A 7,770-nucleotide genomic window follows, 5' to 3' on the forward strand; every position below is an offset into this window, starting at 1 on the left:
CCATCCAATCCTATAACACTCCTAAAACCAGCTTTGATTCCATTCTTCAATGCTCCTAAGCATATGTACATTCTTTTGAATACTGGATCATTCCTTGGGTTGCTGAAATCACACCTTATGTCTACTGTAGTATCTGGATCCACCCTCTTCAGCTCACTACCATAATCCTTGAGCCTTGGAAACTAGTATCTTATAGAACCCTCCACTTCAAGCAAAGCACCCCTTTTGGCCTTATAGGCCATTTGAGTTGACACTCTTGCTCTAATCTTTGCTGACATTGTTTTAGCAAGTGAATCTGCCAACAAAAACTAATACCAACAAATCATGCTTCACTCAACCAAAGCAGCTTGAAAAAAAAAAAGCAGAAAAGACAGAAAATAAACCTGGTTTCCATGCATCATTTAGGGTTATTTGGTCCTTGAACTTTGCAGTTAAGTACCTCAATTTCACCATACTGTTGTTGAACTTCCTTGTGCAAGTGTGTTTTGGATTATACCCCTTGATCATCAGTGTGTTCTCATGCTGCATTTTGGAGGCAAACAGCTCAAAAGGACAGTCATCCTCTTTGCATATAACCCTTAACCTCACCTTGTCATTTTTGATAAAAACATATTCCCAGCCACCTTGTATGGCCATCTCCTTCAAAGCATCCCTTAATATTTGAACTGTACCAAACTTCATGCCTAACTTGAAAACAGGCCTCTTCATGTCTGTTTTGGAGTTGAATTCATTACCAACCTCTTCCTGCTCACCATCAGAATTAATGATGTAATCCGGCTGCTCTTGATCTGAACTATTATCAGTAAACATATCTTCATTGTCCTCAAAGTCTGGTACTTGAGATTCCTGAAATGAAGTCTCTCCAATACTTCCACTTTGAGGAGCAGTTCTGTGTGAAGTTGGTTCATGCTCCACCTCCTGCAGCCAATCATCATCATCTACTCCATACTACTCATAATCATCATCATCTACTAGAGGATTGTAATCATCATCCTCACTCTCATCTTCTTCTTCACTGTCTCCCTCATTCTCATAATCCTCTTCATCCAACAAACCACCACCAAATGATTGCAGATAATCCAAGAGTTCAATATCCCTCAAGCCCGGACCTTCTTGTTGTATATCACTGCTTTGACCCACACTTCTTGACTGTTGACCTAAACTTTACTGGCCATGTTCACTCAAACCTTGACCAGCACTTGACTGCCCAACATGACTTGAACCAACTCCTATATTTGTCTGACCAGCACTTGAAAACCAGCATATATACTTGACTGAACATGACTTGAACAAACCCCTATGCTTGACTGAACTGCCCCACTTGAAGTTTGCCTCCCACTTTCTTTATGCTTTGAAGCTAAAGTGTACTCTAGCATCAACCGTTTTACCTTCTCCCTTGGACCAATCCCACCAGCAATGCTAGCTTAAGTAGGCACACAGTCCTCAGGCTCCCTTATAGACACTCCCTTGTTTCTGCCAGGTATAGGCTCATCCGACAATTCTGAAATCACACAAGTCTGTTGTTTTCTGGGCTCATCCGGTAGTTCTTTGATGACCACACCATTGCTTCCAACTTGACTGACACTACAAGAAATTTAGGCTAACACAACGAAGTGGTCTGCAACGAGTTGACAATTCGTTGCTTTTGGTTAGATTATACAAAGAATTATACAAGTCTTTTCTCTAGTTTGAAGGATATGCAAGGAATACATCAAGTCTTTGCATTTGGGTAAACCAGTTGAAGAAAAAGTATAAAGCTGTTGTATAAACTTTTCATTTCCTTGCATTGACTGGGTGGGATTTTTGGCGCTTATTTGCTTTTCTTTTTCTTTTGTTTAGATTTCTCCATCTTTTAGTTCCCCATCTCTCCTCTATGTCGCTCTCACTCTCAAAAACTCAGATAAAAAAACACACCAAATTCTAAAGAACCAAATCTGAATCGGACTTCCGCCATCCATCTTCGACATCCGTTTCATCATCCTACTCTCTCAGCCTCACATCCAACTTCATTTCCTTTGAAATCCAATCTAGGTCCAAAATCCCAAATACCCAAATCAAAATCCCTAACACCTCAACCCCAAATTCCTCCTTCAATCTCACATGCCTCTTGACTTCTTACTTAGCAATCAGTTTCTTGTCGCACTACTTTGCACTCGATTTCTTGTGGCTAGTTTGGTAGTTTCTTCTTTTTGGTTTACGTTTGCAGTTCATTTTCGGTAAATTGGTGTTAATTTTGGTTAATTCTTTGGTTTTTAATTGTGATTCTGTCCAGAAATTGAATGGGTATCAGACCAGATTTGTAGGTCGCAGAGGTCTTCGTTTTGGATTATATTTGCAGGTCTTCCCATTTGTTGCATTTGTGTTTGGGTCTTAAGAGGTATATTTGTTTCTTCTATTTTTTGTTTGCTAGTTTTGTGATTTTCTATACTGTAAATTACACATTAAAAATACTGTCGTATGAGTTGTAGTAAACACTTTAAGAATCACATATTAAGTTTTCTTAAAGGCATAATAGAAACATTTACAAAGTGACTCCGCATCATATATTAGTCAATGAATTCTGTAAGCCCAAACAAGATTCGAGCTTGTTGCCTATTACCTGGAAAGATATAATAGGGAAGTGGTGATGTTATGATATCACTATAGTCTAGCAACGGATGTTTCTTTGTACATTTTAAGTTAATGAAGCTCACAATTGGTAATGCTTTCATATTTGGCCTTTGAGCCTTGAGAAATTGTCAATTCAATTATGAAGTTTGGTTATATAAAATTTTGAATGCAGTGGTGACAAAGTTAAGAATAGTTTATAATGTGTGAGATCTCTTCATTTAAGAAACCCCTGATAGTCTTATAAGCTAGTGTAACTTAAAGTGCATGTTTCACCTAGTTCTTGTGCCAAGACAGAGGATATATGCTTTAGCCTAAGTGCACATACTTGGTTGAAAATTGTTTAGGCAATCTTTGAAATCTGCCACATAAGAAACCTCTGTCGAGTAGTTACTTAAAGTGTTGATTCATTTAGTGCTACATTTTTAATGGTATTAAGACTGCTCTTCTTTACTTAAAGCTGTAATTGATTGTATCATATCTATTAATGTTTTTGCTTTATATGTTTGTTTCTGTTCCAGGTAGAGATCCTTATGAAAAAAGTAAGGAATGCAGAACTGAAACGATTAACATTACGATCCTTTAGAACATAGACAAAGGAAGTTGAATATTTTAAAACTATTTGTAACTATTACATTGAAAACTTCTCTGACAGTTAATATGTATTGGTTTAATTTTTATTTCTTGCTCTCTTTAGCATAAGTTTTGAGCATATCCAAGAAACTCTAGCTTATAAAATGCATATTCATGCATTCTTGGTTATTTTAAGTTCAGGGTGAAGCATATAAGAATTTTGATGTTTAAGTGCATTGTAAGTTTTTTACAGCACTTTATCATTGGTTTCAAGTATTGAAGTTCATTTACTTCCAGTGTTAGGCTCAACTTGTGTATTTATGACTGCATATATGGGTCTTGGATATCTTTCTTGATCGAATTACTTAATTCACTTTAATCTTTGAACAATTTCTTGCTGCAGAACAGTGACTAAGAAATTAAGGCAGAGGATATGGAACCTGACAAGTACATTTGGTTGACTGGTATGTGATTTTCTTTTTGCATAAAGACTGCTGTAATTTGGCGCAACTATTTGTGGTTTCATGCAAGATTTGATGACTGAACCTTTCAAGAATTATAGAAAACCCCAAGCCTTTTTATATCTGTTCTAGAATGTATGGATTGTTTAAAAAGTGTTGTGTTACTGTTCCAACGTTGTGATCACTTTTGCGAAGTCTGCAAGTTCAAGGCTTTTATATCACACTGATTCTTCATGCAAACATACTGTTGGTATAGATACCTCTCAGACACAAGTATCAGAAGCACAAGGCTCATTAGCCACTTAAGGCGATGCCGATAATGCCCAAAGATGATGCCGATACCATACACTTGAGGTATTGGGTAGACCGCACCAAGTCCCACATTGGAAATAAAGGGGTGACAAGCTCATCCCCACACTATAAATACATGTCTCTCCACTCATTCAAGGTAAGCCACCACTCTCCATTTACTCTTACCTAGTCTACATTCCTACATGTATCTGACTTGGGCATCGAAGGGTCGAAGGCCGGCTAGCCCGGTCTTCCCTCTGACCTCTGTTCATGGTTGGCAAGTACGGATATCGGAGGTGGAAGCTCTCACGACAACCCCGTTTCTACAACAGAAACACATACATAGATTTATTCATATTTGCATACACCTAGACTCATGGAATGATAGCATTAGTCTAATGAGTTATGTTCTATTGCCAAACCATCGCATCTCTGTTACCTTATCTTAGTTGATCTTAGTTCACAGTCTTAACATGTTTGACTAGTGAATTTGATATGTCATGTACATGCATCAAATTAGCTGAAATTTGGTTTCCTTGCAGGGGTCATTTGGAAAATGAACAGAATATGGAAACTAGGAATTGTTCCAAGCTAGGCAAATTACCAATTGGTTTCTGTACTACTGCTGTTGAATGTTTTTTCATATTTTTTTTTCAGTTGGCTTTGGGCTTAGAGGTACATTTGTTTCTTCTTTTGTTGGTAATTTTTTTTACCGTCAATGACACACTAAGAGTACTTTCATAAATGAGTTGTACTGAAAACTTTAATGATCACACTCACACTTCAAGTTTACTCAAGGACACACTAGATAAACATACAGATAAAAGTTTGCATCATCTATTAGTACATTCACTAAACTCTTAGTCCAAATTGGCTTTGACCTTATTACCTTCATTATCAGCTTTGTATATCTTTTCTTGCTTGTCATTTTCAGCACTCACCCCTTTACATGATGGACAAGTTACCTGACCCCAGGTGATGCTATATATTATGTGCTTGTTGGATTAATTGTAAGGCAATATCAGTAATCTAGTGATTCATTCCAAGTGACTAAATTTCTCATCCTTACAGGTAACTAGCAAGAGTGGGGCTGCTCCAGCTAGAAGTGTATTGTGGTTGTAAACTTGTAAATAGGAAGCTTTGAGATTATCTCAAAGTCTTTGACATAGATCTTTGTGAACATTTGAGTTATTAATCCTTGTGGAATTTTCCATATGTAATTATTACTTTATTTATAAATAAAAGTATTTCATTTATTCAAAATCTCATAAGCGAGAACAGATTTTATTAGATTGAGTAAGAAATTAATAATAAATTAAATGTAATTAAACTTTTAATAGCATGTTAATGGCTAATAAGGGCCTTGCATCTACTATATGCAAGGAATTGTCCTTGTATATTAGTTAACCATAAGTGCTGAATTCCTTGCATTTGAGATGAACAATTCCTTGCATTTATGAACTCAAATGCAAGGAATTTTTAGGTTGTTGTATTTGCTCTTTTGTAAGGGCCTCTTTGCAAGGACTCAAATGCAAGGAATATTCCTTGCATTTGGGTTAATGCAACGAATTTCCACCTTTTTACAAGGAAAAAATTCCTTGCAAAAGGCCATTTTTCTTGTAGTGTGAAAAGGAAGTCTTCATACATGAATACATCATCATTCGGGTCAACCCCAAAGACTTCATGCAGCTCCATGTGGTCCAAGTTTAGAATGATGAGTCTATAAGCTGGAACAGCTGAACACATGGTCATGACATCCCTATCATTCTCCAACTTCAACAACTCATCATTTTCATCCCCAACCTTGTACCAATAGTCAATTCTTTGACTTGCATAAGCCGGGTTCAGTTGCATCACCATACCATCCACCTCTACAAGGGACATGGTATCTTTGTTCACATTGTCGAAGTAACTTGCCTTCCCTCCAATATAAGTCTGATCCCTTAGGCACCTTCCTTGCCAAACCGTAAGTGTGAAATAGTCTGGATCACCTGCAAATATCAATCAAGAGCAGGAAAATTAATATCCCTAACAATTATTGAAACCAACATAAATATCAAACTCAAACCGGCCAAAACATAAAGCACATATGCCCTAAAAGTGAATGCCCTCATAAACCCTACACAACCAATTGGTTTGCCTCCATAAAGAGGTGTAAGCCAAAACAGAAAGGGGCCAAACACAGGGTCCCCAGCAAACATTTACCAACATCTTCATGATAGGAGCATAAAATGTGACAAAACAATGTGCAATCATTTACACTTTTCTTAGCTATTTCCTTTAAAAAGTCAGTTTTAACTTTGTTTTTTTTTAGGTTGTTCGTGAAGTGATTCAAGAAAATTAAAAGCTTATAGGGAGCGAAGCCATGTTTCGTGAAGTACTGATGCAAGGGACCAAGTTTGATCATCCATTTGGCCAGAAATTACCAGGAAAGTCCACGGAAAACGTTGTGCAAAACAGTTGCTGCAAAGTAGAAAAATACAGTTTCAGATTCAGCTTTCTGGGAACTGTTTTGGGGAGCAATTATCGTATGTTTCCAGCTGCACCTTTGCAGAAAGGGCCAGCGATACTTAAATAGATGATGTTTTACTTCAACAAGAGCAAAATAACTGGTCAGAAGCGTCAACGAGGCAGTAGGAAATCAAGCTCAAAGCAGGCTTCCCGATAAGGCAGAAACTGTCAGCTTTTCACGAAGCGTTTTGGGAGATCTTTTCCGGCAATCTACTTGGAGTTTTTCCAGAAGGTGATTGATTATTCTAGAATATGTGATGTCATATAACACGTAGGAGTCAAGAACCATCCAGAAAAGTGTCAAGACGAAGTCGTTCCTTGCCCAAGAAGTAAGCTTCAGAGACAGAAATTGAATCCTAGTCAAAACAGGACAGTTTGGCAGAAATCTTATTTGGACGGATTTCTTGGGCATTTTTGGAAGGTTATTGCTGTTGCAAATATGAAGGTCCTAGAATGATTCCACAGGATTTTGGGAAGATTACTAAGGCTTGAAAATCATTTAATTGTGCACTAATTAGAGTAATCCTCAAGCAACTAGGGGAGGCTTTCGAAGCAGAATTGGAAAAGGAAACTTGGGGGTGCTCCACATATATATAGAGCAGCAGAACACGTTGCAAACTAACCATCTACAGCGCCATCTTCTGTCTAAAAACCCTAGTTGACAAAGTCTAAAATTCCTGAACTTCAAGAAGCAAAAGCCGTGCACACCATCATCCACCTTCATCAAGTTTTGCCGTGTTCTTCATCTTGAAGGAGTTCTTGTATCTAAGGCTGCCTAAAAGTGTATTCGTGGCTCTCATCTTCTTCCCTTTACAGTTTTTACTTTCTTGTAATTCAAACTTATATGTTTTTAGTTGTGAATTTTAAGACGATGTGTGGCTAATTCACTTTTGTTAGGGGCGAGGTTTGAAGCCCCTAAGATATGTTTTTGACAATATTTTGATTCCTAGTTTCATGATTGCTTTGTTGTGAAATTGTTTATTTGGTTTTGGTTTACAGATAACTCTTGCATGTTTATGTTTTATAAATGCGCACATAAAATATTATGATCATGTGAGTGGGGTTAGAAATAGGTATTTTAATCTCCTAAACGGTTAATAATGCTTGTTTCAATGGTAGTAAAACCTATAGGACAATAGGTGAAACCAAATAAAAAGGATTGCATGCTAGGTAGGCGTTCCACACTAATTTTGCATACTTGTTTCGATCAAACTTCCACATGTGATTAATGCTTAGAATAAATTGTTGATAGGATAGCGTTATATACCTTGATTGTTTATTCTAAAGGCTTAGTAATGGTGTGTTCATCTTGCTTAAGTAATCTAGG

The 7,770-nt window shown here is 37.2% G+C and overlaps 1 long non-coding RNA gene across 4 annotated transcripts; it reads left to right on the forward strand.

Annotated features, from left to right (window-relative positions):
- Nucleotides 1-1,452: 1,452 nt before the first annotated feature.
- Nucleotides 1,453-5,203, forward strand: LOC133741167 (uncharacterized). 4 transcript variants are annotated; one of them, XR_009861658.1, is made up of 3 exons: nt 1,476-2,175; nt 2,273-2,377; nt 3,584-5,203. It is a non-coding gene; the product is annotated as an uncharacterized LOC133741167 (long non-coding RNA). The 4 variants fall into 4 exon arrangements; XR_009861659.1 differs by having other exon boundaries at nt 1,479-2,377; nt 3,584-3,644; nt 3,898-5,203; XR_009861660.1 differs by having other exon boundaries at nt 1,569-2,377; nt 3,584-4,089; nt 4,475-5,203.
- Nucleotides 5,204-7,770: the final 2,567 nt, after the last annotated feature.

The sequence above is a fragment of the Rosa rugosa genome, chromosome 3 (assembly GCF_958449725.1).
Source record: "Rosa rugosa chromosome 3, drRosRugo1.1, whole genome shotgun sequence".
In the NCBI taxonomy this organism is placed as follows: domain Eukaryota; kingdom Viridiplantae; phylum Streptophyta; class Magnoliopsida; order Rosales; family Rosaceae; genus Rosa; species Rosa rugosa.